The sequence below is a fragment of the Cryptomeria japonica genome, chromosome 10 (genome assembly GCF_030272615.1).
Source record: "Cryptomeria japonica chromosome 10, Sugi_1.0, whole genome shotgun sequence".
Classification (NCBI taxonomy): Eukaryota; Viridiplantae; Streptophyta; class Pinopsida; order Cupressales; family Cupressaceae; genus Cryptomeria; species Cryptomeria japonica.
In genome coordinates this window covers 910,326,840-910,341,601 of record NC_081414.1, presented here as the reverse complement: position 1 = coordinate 910,341,601, position 14,762 = coordinate 910,326,840, and positions in this window count along the sequence as shown.

The window sequence follows — 14,762 nt, the reverse complement described above, 5'->3', positions numbered from 1 at the left end:
AAGCAGTCACTAGCAAAGAAGAAACCGGAGGTAACACCGGCAAAAGTCTTCAAAAGAAAGAGGAAGACTAAGGCAAATGAACCAGACTCTGAAGAAACTGAGTCTGATGAATAGCCAAAGAAGGCTAGACAGACCAAGAAGGTCAAGAAGAATGAACCGGCAACATCCGCATTGGTAAATATAGATATCTCCTCTTACAAACCTTTGACACATTGTCAAAGAATAGTAAAGAATATTAGGAGAAAGTTACTTCATGATTTAATTGATTATTATGATGATTTCAATAGTGAAGAAAAAGATGAAGTACTGCAGGAAATCATTCTTTATTTATGCAAAAATGACCAGTCACCATCAGAGATTAAATCTCAGACACCAGATTCATTGTTTAAAGCATTGGATAACAAATGGTGCATTGCCATTGAAAAGGAACAAGAGATTAGGGAGAAAGTTTTTGCACATTACTTCCCCGAACTCTTAAATTCAGAATTATTTGATGTATTAGATCAAAATAAAGGTCTCTTCTTCACAAGGAGAAGAAGACTCTGGTTGTTGGAAGGGAGAGTTGATGATGCAGAAAAGGATACACATCAACACATGGCCCATGCTATCAGCTCACACAAAGCTTGAATGGCCAACCTCCAAGCAGAAAAGGAACCGGTTATTTCCAAACTGGATGAAGTTTTTGATGGGGAAGGAAACCTGGTGGAGGAACCAATCGACACCATAGATGTCGATGCCCTGGATATAGAAGATGTCACTCAAGACATACCTTATGAGGGAACTGAATAGGGGCAATAGGCCGATTAGGGTGGTGAACAAGCTGTGGACACACAACAAGTGGCAAAAGAACAGGAAGAGAAAAGAAGAAGAAGGAAGAAGAAGAAAAGAGGAAGAAGGAAGAGGAAGAAAAGAAGAAGAAAGACGAGGAGAAGAGGAAGAAGGAAGAGGATGAAAAGAAGAAGGAAGAGGAAGAAAAGAAGAAAAAGGAAGAGCAAGAGAATAAAAAGAGGGAAGAAGAAGAAAAGGAAGAGCAGAAGAGGAGAGCAGAGGAGAAGAAAAAGGCAGAAGAAGACAAGGAAGAAGAGAAGAGAAGAGAAGCGGAAAAGAAGAAAGTTGAAGAAGCCAAGGAACGTGAAGTGGCAAGAAGCTCTCAGGTGGAGACTCCGAAGGCAATCGGAAGTCAACCCTCAGCGGTTGATCTTTCTATTCCTATCGATCTCCAATCTGCAAGCGAGTCGGAGCTTCTGCAGAGCATCAAGGTTGCTCAAGAGCGCCTTGAGATCATTCGTAGGAAAAAGGAACAAGACATCATTCAGGCAGCTGTAGACACACTTACCGGTTTAATCCCCGGTACTAATCTTCCTGACACTGATTCATCACTAGCACAACTCAAACTTCTGTGTACTGTAGTGGATGATCAGGTGCAGAGCCTAGAAGAAGCAGCTGAGGCCAATGTAAAGAAAGAGCACCAAAAGGCTCTTAATGTTGCTCTGGTGAAGAAATTGAATGAGCTTAGGACTGAACTATCAAAGGATCAAAAGGACATAAGGAGTGCTTTGGATGAGGGAAACTTGCTACTCAGCAAAATCTGTCAACCTCATCTGTTCTGTGATGATGTGCTAGCCAAGAAGCAACAGCTTCAAACGGACTTATAGTCCTACTTAAGCACATTCAAGACTCCTTACGACTCCTTTGCAACATATGGGCAAACCGTTCACTGGTTCCAGATCCAGTCAGCCAAGATAAAGCAAGAGATCAGCACAAGGTCTAGGGATTTGCAGGAACTTCAACTGGTATTACTTCCATGACTGCAAATTCTCCAGAAATGCTATCTGAACCTGGATGCCCTGATAGTCACTCAAGATATGAGCACAATAGATGCCATGGAGGAACAGGTATCACAAATGCAGACCGAGAAGGAAGTGGCGACCTCCCTACTTGAGTTCTGGTCTCTCTCCATGAAACAATTTGTGCAGGACTACAAAGCGGTTTTTGACAAGTATTATTCATTATTGTCATAAACTCTTTTATATAAATATGGAAACAGGTTTTTGTAGTGGTACTTTGCCATTGTTGGCAAAGGGGGAGAAGTATATGGTTTTAAAATTTTGATGGTCTTAAATTTTTTTGAAATTTTGATATATCAGGGGGAGAAGTATATCAGAGGGAGAAGAATCTGTTTTTGAAATTTTGATATATGCTGTGATATATGCTATATGCTCTGATGATTATGCTCTAAATGCAAAATTGCTATACACTTTGTTGATTAAGGGATAGTGTATATGCTTAGGGGGAGCAATTTTGTTAATGGCAAGTTTTTGTTGTAAAACACTTAGATGTCAAAATTTTATTTTCCTAAGTGTTGCCATCAATGCCAAAGGGGGAGATTGTTGGCATTTTTTATGTTTATATTGTGATTGTCATTGATGGACACACACTTGTATTGAGATCCCCTTTATATGTATGAGCTCATGCTCAACCGGTATTTGTTCCAACCGGTATGTTGTATTCTAGTCTTTAGACTAGTGGTGATTTTGCAGAATGTGTTTCCCGGTCTGAAGCGGCATGTCGACCCCAAGCGGTTCGTAGATCACAAGCGGTACGAGGAAGAAAAGTGGCACAACACATTCTTACCAGTCTTCATTTTTGCCAAACCGGCAACCGGCATCTTGTATGAACTGGTAACACTCTGTGATGAGTTACCAACCGGCATTTTGTGATGAGTTACTAATCCACCGATTGTTTGACGGTGCCGACACATTGACGGTGATTCCTGTGTCATGTTACTGAGTATGTCTAGATTCACTGAACCTAGGAAATTGTAATGTAATCCTATTGGACTGACATGAAATCAGATTCCTTTAAAAGGACATCATGTCTAGGTTTTTTAAGTTGTTGAAGAAGTTGCGAATAGGGTTTATGTTGAGCTAGGGTTTAAGGTGGAAGTGGAGAGCGATCTTATCAGAGAAGATCGAGTTGTAATTGAGAGAGATAGAGGAGACTGAAGTAATGCTGGAATGCATTAGCTGTGAGCAATACTGGATCTAACCAAGCAATTTGTGCTAGTAGATAGATCAAACGCTTGTTGATTACTCACATCTTTGACAAGTTTGTAGCCCTTAACCGGGTAGGCCTCAAAGCCTTTGTAAAATCCTCTAACAAGGTGGTTCACACATGTGAATCTAAAATCCTCTAACAAGGTAGTCTTTAATCGGACTTATCTCCTAACAGAGATTGAGATTCCTAACAGGATCTGTTCTGGTGAAGAACATTGTAAGACCTTAACCGGTCTGGTTTCTATTCTACAGATAGTGACTTGTGAGTTCCATCTCACCGTGGTTTTTCCTAGTTGGGTTTCCACGTCAAATATCTTGTGTTATGGTTGTATTGCTTTTGTGGGTGAATATTTTATTCGCATTTTGGTTTGTATCTGTGATAACCGGTTTGATTGTCAGACTGCTTTACCGATTTATCTTTAGACTGTGTAAGTGTTTTAGTGCAAAGATTTTTGGCATACTAATTCACCCCCCCCCTCTTAGTATTCATCAATTTCTTGTTAGAGCTATTGTTGTGTGCTCATAAAATTAAAGATATTTTGTTGTACCTGTGCCATCTTTCTGACTCTCTCCTTCTTTGTAATGACATTCTCAGCCCAAGCCTCATCTAACTCCTTTTGGAGCCTAGCCTTTTCATCTTGCTCTACATGGAAAGCCACTTTTGTGACCCCTTCTTGTAATTCTTTGTTTAGCTAGGAGATCACAATATCCTTGGACTTTTTTCACTCGTTAATCTATCAATCATAGCCTCAAATTTGATGACTTGTTGCTCCTTTTTCCCTACATGTCTACTAACTTTGAGGAAGTTAGTGGTGACCACCTTTTGTGTTTTCTCCATTGATTCTACTTTATCCTGGGGGCAAGCTTGGCCAAGGTTCGGACCAATGGCATAGACTGAATAATCTTTTGGTTGCATCTATCCTTCAACTTTGTTTAAAATTTTGGCTTCTTTGCCATGTGACTTTATAAATTTGCATTACTTGTGCTAGTGGGGTTCCTTCTAGTCTCTCTCCCATATTTTTCTTTGTAGAGGCCTCTTTATGTATTTTTCTTGTTTCAAGAAGAAAAGGTGGCTTCTCATGTGCATCATCCTAGAGATTATCAAATTATTCATATGTCAAAATGACATCATATTCTAATTCATTCTTTCTTGGTGGTATATCCATAAATCCATGATCTTCTTCACATCCTAGTCTTCCTTCTCTAGCTAACTATGTAGCTTCTTTGACAGTTTTATGGATGGATCAAAATTTTGTTTAGGCATATAAAAGGAAGGTCATGGGATGCCTTCATCCCTCTGGAACTCTTGAAAAATAAATATATAGATAGCTCATCCTTGTTTGGAGATATTCGCTCCTCCCAAAATAGGCACAACTCATGGATGAATATACACTTGTGTATATATGTGTGTATACATGTATATATGTGTGTGTGTGTGTGTGTGTGTGTGTGTGTGTGTATTGAATGTTGGAAATTTGAGTTGTGGTGTTGTGTTATCATTGATTTCAACTTGTCTTAAGTTGTCAAAGATGTTGAATTAAGGATGATATAGTGCAATTTCCAATATGCAGGAAAGACTATGTATGTGCTTTGGTACTATTGAATTATCTAGTGCAGATGCTAATTTATTTCTGGATTAAAAGTTGTATAATAGAAGTCTCTATATGTAGGAAACAGTATTAAATATCTCAGTGAGAGATGTAATACCCTAAAAATGGTCACCTAAACCATGGGCCCCTAATCTCGACTACATCACCAAGGTCCTAACCAAAGGCAAATTAAATCAATCATGAGCACCTAATTAGTTAATCATCAGTCATCAATGTCACATGGCAAATAAATCATTCTATATTAATTAAATAATCATTTAATTAATTAATCATTCCAAGTAAATCATTTTAATCAATTATCCTATTTATTTAATTAAATATCTTAGGATATTTAATTAATAAATCAATTTGCCATTAAATCATTAGAAATGAATTAATTTGAAAAAATAACTAAAATTGAGAAAAGAAATTAAAATGGAATTAAATTGAAAATTCTCATAAAAGAAATTAAATGAATGAAATATAAAAATTGAATAAAATATGAAATAAATCAGTTTTTTCTGATTTTATCTTAAAATTAGTTAAATTTCCTTTAAAGCTGAGAAAAGCAGTCAATCACATCAATTCACCTGGATTGTGCTTCCTCTTGGAGAATCTTTGTCGTTCATCATTGATCGATCTTGACCATTGGTCTCTCTTTGTATTTTCTATAAATTCAAGCTCTCATCTCTTATTCAAAAAAAAAAACCCTGGAGATTATTGTTATTATGTTGTTTTTGCTCTAGGTCTATTGAGAATATTGCATTAGCTTAATCATATTGCTTGAATCATGTTAGCTTAATCTTGCATATCTTGCATCCATTTAGCTCAATTTCATACTCATATAGATTAAATCCTTTGTTTAGGTGTCGTCTAATCACTGGTGTTGCATAAAGAAATCTAAGAGAAAAACTAAACTCACATCTACTAGAAGGCAATAGGTCGCTTTGTAATAGTTTCATTATTCATTGATTATTGATTTGCTAACCAAGCATCTAATGATGTAATTGAAGTGTTGTGTATTCAAATACAAATACACCTATGCCAACAATGATAATGTGATCAACATGATTGAATCTTCCCAATCTAAATATTGCAATGTGATCATAGTTAAAGATAAGCAAAATAAAACGTAAACTGCAAATGTCGTAACTCGCTCTCAAAAGAGGTTCACTCTCAAAGGAGCTAGCTCTTCCTCCCCTTATCAAACATCAACAAATCCGTTGATAGAGTCGAACCTACCAACTTATTCAAACAAACAACCAGATACAATCACGGCTAAATCCAAACAATTGGCTTCATCATCATCTTCTGGTTATAGCATTGTTGAATAATTAAAACGAACTACCGCTCAAATCTCCATTCTTGAACTACTTAAAATCTCTTCTGCTCATAGAGAGATTCTGGACAAAGCTTTGCTTGCTACTAACGTCCCTAAAGACTTAGATTTGGGTCAGTTTCAATCTATGGTGGGTCACTTGACTTCACCTTACCACCTATCCTTTTCTAAAGAAGATGACAATTCACTGAATCATATGCATAACCAGCCATTGCATATTGAAGCTATGATCCATAAGCACCGAGTCAAGTGTGTTTTTATAGATGGAGGCGTTGGGTTGAATATTTGTACCTACAATTTACTAAGGCAGTTGGGATTTTCTGATAATGTTATTGATCCAACAAAGAAAATAACAATCAAAGCTTATGATGAAGAAGAAAGAACCTCTAAGGGTCTGGTACTATTACCGATCATGGTGGGACTTGTAGAACAAGATGTTATTTGTTAGGTGCTTGATCTTCCTCTCTCCTACAACATCTTCCTGGGTAGACCATGGATTCACGAAATGCAAGCAGTGTCGTCTATTTACCATTACTATTTGAAATTTCCCTATACTGGAGTTGAAGTCAATGTTCTTGCTGATACAACCTACACTTTTAATGCTTTAAAGCAGTGTGTTGATACCCTTGTTCCTTATAACAGAGCAACCTCTACAGCTAAAAGTTGAGAAAATTTGATGAAAGATAGAAAAGAAATTGAAAATCACAGGTACTAGTATGGATGGATACAAGATAGAACCTGTAATCTCCTCGATGTTTTTCCCACCATCACCAAGATAGTCTGGAAAACCATTAGAGGCTATGAAGCCACAAACTTCAAATACAAACACCATCTATGATGGTATTTTTGTACAATTTTCTACTTCCCTTGTAGATGAAATAGAAGAGGCGACTGTTCTCTAATGGATTTTCAAAGAAGATAATAAAAATAGAGAAGGACAACACAGTGATATTTCTCTTGAACAATATGGTCTAGGCTATAAGATGATTCAATGCATGGGATATTCAGCTAGCGGTCCTTTGGGAAAGTGCCAAGAAGGAATCATTGAACCTATCAAGTTACAAACTAAGTCTACAAATGATAAAACTGGACTCGGCTACCATCTAGAAGAGTCATCAAATAAAAAACACACTTCTCATCAACAACCTAAGTGGAGGAAAAGATACTACATCCAACATCACAAAAAGTAAATACTTAGCAAATTCAGGATGAGTATGAGAAAGAACAAGAAGAATTGGCAGTCAAGAGAGAAGAAGCAACTTGTAATCAAGTTCCAACTGTATCAACAAGAACACTACAAGAATTAGATTTTCCAGAAGACATGAGAGAAGAGGTGGAAGGAATTAAAAACATGTTTGCACCACTAAACATTCATGTCACATATACTGGGAGAATGCAATTAGAGGATTCAGAAACAGACTCGAATGAGTATGAATGGGGTTCAGAGCCTCTCTCGGATACATCTACTAAAGAAACTACCGAAAAACCTAATGATATCATAGATGAAGTACAAGAAATAATACGCTTGAAGCTATAAAAGGAAATAGAGAAAATCATACTGAAAAGACAAGAAGATTATGAACAATAGTTGAAAGAAGGAAAAGCACAGGAAAATTCGTCACCTACTATATCTCCCTCTAATGAGATAGAGAAAATCAGATATGGGACTATAAATGAAGAACTGGAGGCTAGAGAAGCAGGACCGGTCATCAGCCCAGAGGAAGCTGAATGGGAAAGATGACAGAGACTAACAGAGTCATCAAGGATATGTCAACTACAAGTGATCATTGAACCAAATCATGAAGGAACTTGTAGCATAAAAGATGTTGATATTGATACTATACATGCTTTCACTAAGCCACTTGAAGAGGAGTCAGAGGCTTCATCTTCTGACTTTGATCACTATGAAATAAGAACTATTTATAATATTACATATTCAACACCAAACTATGACTACTTCGTCATGAATGTCGAAACTCTGTCTAAAAATCCTAATGCTGTTGAACCATAATATGTAGTCTAGTCTGAAGTAGAGGAAGGTGCTAGTGGTAGGTTTGTTGGGTTAGGTCTCCTAAATACTAACATAAACTTTGATAATCGTGTTTTAACTCTTCTTGGTCTCGAGACACTTACGCAAGGTAGTCTTCTAGAACTCAACTTGTCATTCTAAGGTTGTGATGACAATACTGTGAATTCCCTTGAACCCGTTGAATCTTTATCCCTGGTACATCTTGAGCTTATTGACTGTACTATCCAAGATCAACCCTTAAATATCCCTACCTTTGCCAACGACTATACATTATCATATTATCTTAATGTAGTTGAACAAATGGGCTCTTCCACCAGTGAAAAAAGTGAGAACATGACAACAAAACATGTCAAGTATCTTAGTCTCAAAAATAAAAAATAAAAAAAGTGTTCTGATGGCGAAAACCACATTGTGGCAGTGTTAGAATAAAAAATAGTAAAAATAAAGGACGTACCTAACGGTGAAAACCTCTCTGAGGTACTTGAAGGTGAGATACTTGGTATTTTGCTTGATCACTTTTAAGAGTGATCATCAGTGTTGATTAAACCTACATAACCAATAAACATTAGAACAAAAGAAGCTCAGCATACCATACATGTAGCTCAATCCTTATCAGTAGAAGAACTGAAAGAATTTGTGGATTTCTTCATGGAAAAAAAGATCAATTTTGTATGGACATATGTTAATATGTCGGGTTTGGATCCCGACCTCATAATGCATCATCTTTCTAGCACTCTCGGAGTTAAACTTGTCAAGCAAAAACTCCGAAAAATGCATCCTCATGTGGCATTACTTGTTAAGGCTGAGTTAGAAAAATTACTAAAAGCTGGATTCATCAAAGCAATTGATTATGCTGAATGGATATCTAATATTGTACTTGTTTCCAAACTTGGCAAATGAATACGTGTTTGCATAGATTTCAGAGATTTAAACAAAGCATGTCCAAAAGATGATTTTCCACTGCCCAATATAGACATGATAGTGGACATGACTACTAGTTATGAAATGTAGTCTCTGATGGATGGTTTTTCTGGATACAATTAGATCAAAATTTCACCTAAGGATCAAGAGAAAACAACATTCACCTATGCATGGGGAACTTTCTGTTGGAATGTGATGCCCTTCGGCTTAAAGAATGCAGGCGCCACTTATCAAAGAGTTGTAAAAACAATTTTTCATGATATGATGCACAAAAACATGGAGGACTATATCAATGATACTCTACTCAAATCTATGAAAAGATCAACACATCTCTCAGAATTGGGTCCAATCTTAGATAGGATGGCAAAATTTAAACTTAGATGAAATCCCAAGAAATGTGCATTTGGAGTCACGTCTGGCAAGCTCCTAGGATACATTGTTTCAGTGAAAGGAATTGAAGTGGACCCAGAAAAAGTTAAAGCTATCATGGACATGCCACCTCCAAAGATTGTCAGTCAAATGAGGACTCTACAAGTGTGGCTCCAATCAATAAGACGTTTCATCTCTCAACTCGCAGATAAACCTCAACCATTCACAAAAGCTTTACGGAAAGGAGTTACCTACAACTGGGATGAAGACTATGAATAACATCTAAAGCAAATCAAGAAATATATTTCTAATCCACCTATCTTAATGCCACCAATTCAAAACAAACCCTTGATACTCTACATATCAGCTACATATACATCACTGGGGGCACTTTTGGCTCAACTGGATGAGAATAAAAAGGAAAGAGCTATATATTATATCAACCGAACGTTGGTGTCCTATGAGATGAACTATACTATTATTGAGAAAGCTTGGTTGGCATTGGTCTTTGCATCACATAAATTAAGACATTACATGCTAGCATATTCTATCAAACTGGTGGCTAAGATAGATCCACTCAAATATCTTCTCAGCAAGGCAACACTTACAAGGAGATTGGCTAAGTGGGTTATGATACATAATTTGACATTGAATATATAAAACACAAAGTTATCAAAGGACAAGTTATTGCAGATTAACTTGTTGGTGCTAGATCCTTGAAGATAATCAACCTTTGCACATAGAATTTCGGGATGAATCCATAATGTTCCTTACTCAGCGATCCTGGAAAATGTTCTTTGATGGATCTTTTACTCAACAAGGTTCTGGTGCTAGAATTCTTTTTATTACTCCTCAAAGATACTCAATCCTAAAGGTGTATACGATCCTCTTTCCTTGTACAAACAATATTGTAGAATATGAAGCCTTGGTAAATGGAATCAAGCTAGCTATTGGATGGAAATTTGTTGAGTTATACATCTATGGTGACTCTCAGCTAATAATCAACCAGATCAATGATATATATCAAACTCAGGATGAAAAATTGTGGTGCAGGTGCACCAAGGCAAACAAATTCTAATTTGAAGACCTTTGAGACCAAGGAGGAGTGTCCAACATCAAACAAATTAAATAAAATCAATTATGAGATCCTAGAGCCAATAATGGCTTTTGAAACAAAAAAAATGCAAAAAGTTGTCAAATTGTCCTGAAAATTGTAAAATATTGTTAAATGTTGGATATTGGGTCAAAACACCCAAAAATGGATTTAGGAGGGTTTAGTTTCATTTGAAATACAATAAGGGATGAAAATAATTTTGTTTTTAATGTTTTTATCAAAGTTGTAATGCATTTTCCAAAGTGCAAATTCAAATTTTCAAATTCCAATAGTTAGGAAGAATTATGAGGGAAAAGCAAGTTTTAATTATTTTAGTGTTAAATAAAATTTGTAACCAACCATATGGTGGTTGAAAAAATGTGGAGAGGCTATTTAAAGCCATATACATGCTTTGTAAGACAGATTGAATGCCTGGAGTGTACGGACTGTTTTGGAAAACCAATAAAAACTCAGTTTGGAAGCATTTTTTTTCTTCTGATTTTTATGCTTGAGTGAGGGTTTTATTTGGTATAATTCATATGATACATTTTTAGTGTATTTATTTCAACATTGAATACCTCTGTGAATGATTTGAAGTCACTACTAGATTATAAAATTGGTTTATTGTTGACTGTCCTAGAATTTTGTCACCTTTTCCTTAATAGTTTTGACAAATTTTAATATTATGGTCATTCCATGAATGATATGACTCTGATTCTCATGGAGTGGCTATAAAATGACATGTATTATATTTCCTAACAACTAAATGTGCAGATAACAGGGTTTAAGGGAGGTGATCACCATTGTTTGCTTGGAAAGCCTAGTGAAGAGGCTAGGTAGGGTGAGGGTTAGAGAGATCTACCCATTGGAGGGGTATATTTTATGATTTTTATAGTTTTATGTTGGCTATATAAAGTTGAAACAATAGCCAATTGATTCCAGAAGTGTGTGGAAGTGTGAGATTGGAGAAACCCTTGATTTTAGGGCTTTTTTATGAAAATTTGGGGCTTTTGGGGTTAGAGGCCTCACAAACTGAAATTGATTATGGATTACTTCATTATTTATCATGTAATAAGACTATTTTGAGGTTATAAGTACCCAACAGTAATATTTATTGTAGTTGCTTTGTTAATCCACCATTCTAGTTGCTTGAAAATGAAGGACAATCTTAAAACAACAGATACGTTCCAAAACAACTTGCTAAAGGATCTGAGTATGTTATAGAAAATCCAAAAGGGTATCCAAATATCTATTTTATTTGTCTTGTGTTTTGAAATTTTTTGGAGTTATCATCAAATTCCTCTCGCTGCTACACTAGTTGGGATTCTAGGCCTAGAAGGAGCAATTTTGGAGTTTGAGCATTTGGGTATTCTAAAACCAGTTGAATCCTTTAATATCAGACCTAAGAACATATTCTAAGTCATAATTTTCCTTAGGTGAAGTCTTGATCCATATTTGGTCCATTTGAGCCATTTAGGGTGTTTGTAGGCTTAAGGGGATCTATCATTTCCTACCTTGTATTTCCCTTATATTTTACAAAGTCATATATACCTATTTGGGAATTGTCTTATACCACCATACCTCTACCAATTCTACATCAGATTGATTCCCTACAAATAGAATGGTTGGTGACTTTAAGAAATACTTTACCTTTGTATCATTTCAGTAGATTCCCAGATCAACAAACAGAGCAGTCGATGCTATGGCTACATTGGCATCTATACCATAGCTATAGGATTTTGAGTATCACTATGAATTCTTGGTGGAAGAGATTCTTCATCGTTCTTATGATTCCCCTAAGTCCCATATGGTGTGTTCTATCATTGGACATGACTCATCTCGCTATAGTCATATCTATTCTTACTTACATGACCAAATTATCCCTGATAACCTTACATGCAATGAGAAAAGAAACCTGATCTAAAACACTTCACGATATGTCATCATTGCTAACGATTTGTATAGGTGAGGTTTGGATAGTACTTTGCTTAGGTGTCTAGAACCTGAAGAGTCCCAACATGCATTATCTGAAGTCCATGAAGGTATTTGTGGATCTCACTCAAACGATCCAGCTTTAGCTCATAAATTGCTAAGGGTTGGCTACTATTGGTCAGATATGGAAAATGATGCTATAAAATTTTCTAAAACTTGTGAGAAATGTCAACTACATGGGCACCTCATACATGCTCCAGCAAGAGAGCTAATACCTTTTATCACACATTGGCCTTTTCAGCAATGGACATTTGATCTCATCGGCCAAATCTATCCTGCATCCTCTAATGGACACAAGTTTATCATAACTAAAACTGAATACTTCACCAAGTGGGTTGAAGTGGCTCCCCTAATCAAAGCAACTAGCAAATAGGTAGCTATGTTCATTCTTAACTATATCATCTGCAGGTATGGAATACCTTCTTCGATTGTGACTGACAATGGAGGGAAGTTCAAAAACAAGGATCTAGATGAGCTTTGCGAAAAGTTCAAAATCAAACAACATTGGTCTTCTATATATTACCCTCAAGGTAATGGCTAGGTTGAAGCATCTAATAAAAATCTGCTGACTATTTTACATAGAACAGTCACCAAATTTGGAAAGGATTGGCATTTGCAGCTCAATCCGACACTGTGGGCTTATCGAACAAGCATCATAACACCTACGTGACCTACACATTTTTCTTTGGTATATGGGGTTGAAGTAGTCTTGCCTATAGAGGTGGAAATCCCTTCTTTGAGAGTTTCTCTGCAAGGTCTTGTCACTGATGAAGATCACAAAATATCTAGATTGCAAGAACTTGAATTGCTAGATGAACGTCGACAAGTGGCATTTGATCATCTGAGAGCTTATTAGAAGAGAATGTCTAGAGGTTATAACAAGAAAGTTCAACACATAGAATTTCAAGTTAGTGACCTTGTTTTAAGATAAAATCCTAAAAATCAATAGTTTCGAGAACAAAAGGGGAAGTTTGAACCCAACTGGTTGGGTCCCTACATCGTTACTACAACCTTTGGCTATGGTGCTTATCAATTCTCAACATCAGAAGGAGAACAACTTCATGAACCAATTAACACCATCCACTTGAAGAAATTCTACACCTAGCATTCTCTGCTCCAACAATCTGTACAACTAAAAAGTCCTAAAGAAATTCTAAAAATCAGAAAAAGTCCTGAAGAAATTCTAAAAAACAGAAAAAGTCCCGAAGAAATTCTAAAAATCAGAAAAAGTCCTGAAGAAATCCTAAAAATCAGAAAAAGTCTCGAAAAAAAGGAAAAAAAAAGAGAGAAAAGAGAAAACAGCAAAAAAATCAAAATATAACAGAAAAATGCTTTGGTGAAAACTTGGTAAACATGCACCTTGGTAGTAAAAAAAGAAAAGAAAGAATCTTTGCCAAAGAGGTGAAAACCTGGTAAACAGATGCCTCTTGTACTGTAGTGCTCCATCTATCAACACAAATTTGACATTTCCTACTTTATTTCCCTCTTTTCTGCATCTTCAATTTAGCTTGTATATATTCTTCAATCGCTTTTGTGATACCTTGGTTCTTCTTGGAACTCTCATTGATTGAAACTGATCAACTTCCTAGTCTTAGGGTAATCAATTGATCAGTTTAAATGTCCTAAGCAGTTCAAACAGGTCATCTTTCTGTCGGTAGTACCAGACCATCCAATCTGAGTCAGTCACCTATCTCCTATCCACTACAGAGTTTTACCACTGAATAATACACAAAGCAAGAACACTGAAAATAATCACTGAAAACTGTTTGAGATTTGATTGAAATTTTCTTTGTATGATGTCTTTTTAACTTGGTTTTCAATTATTATTCCCTCTGAGTAACTTGAGGAAGTCTATCTTGACTAAGAGGAGCAAGGATTGGGGGCATGATACTTTTCTTTTTTTTATGCTTGTAGAAATGATTCTGATGATTTGAAAACATCTCATAAGTTGGGTGTCTATGATAAGTGCCTTCACATCAAGGTGAACTTGCCACACATACCTCGACTCTATTTATTTGTATGCTACAGGGAGGTTGGAATCATTTCCTTGTCTATTTTGGGTAGATTTCTTTATCATGCAATCTAGACACATGCTTAATCTATCCTAGGATATGAACGATACAAGGGTCATTGTGGACAAGATAATCAATATTGCATATGACAAGGAAAGAACTCTTCTTTGTCTAGTGTGTTTGTATGCAGGCAACATTAGGTTCATCCTGGCTCTTTATGCCTTGATGCTTATGTTCGCTTGTTATATTAAAAAGGATGTGACATTCAGGTCATCCTGGCTCTTCGTGCTTTGGTGCTTATTTTTATTCCTACATTTCCGCTCAGTGATGATAAAATGCAAATTAAACTCTAGTGACTCAAT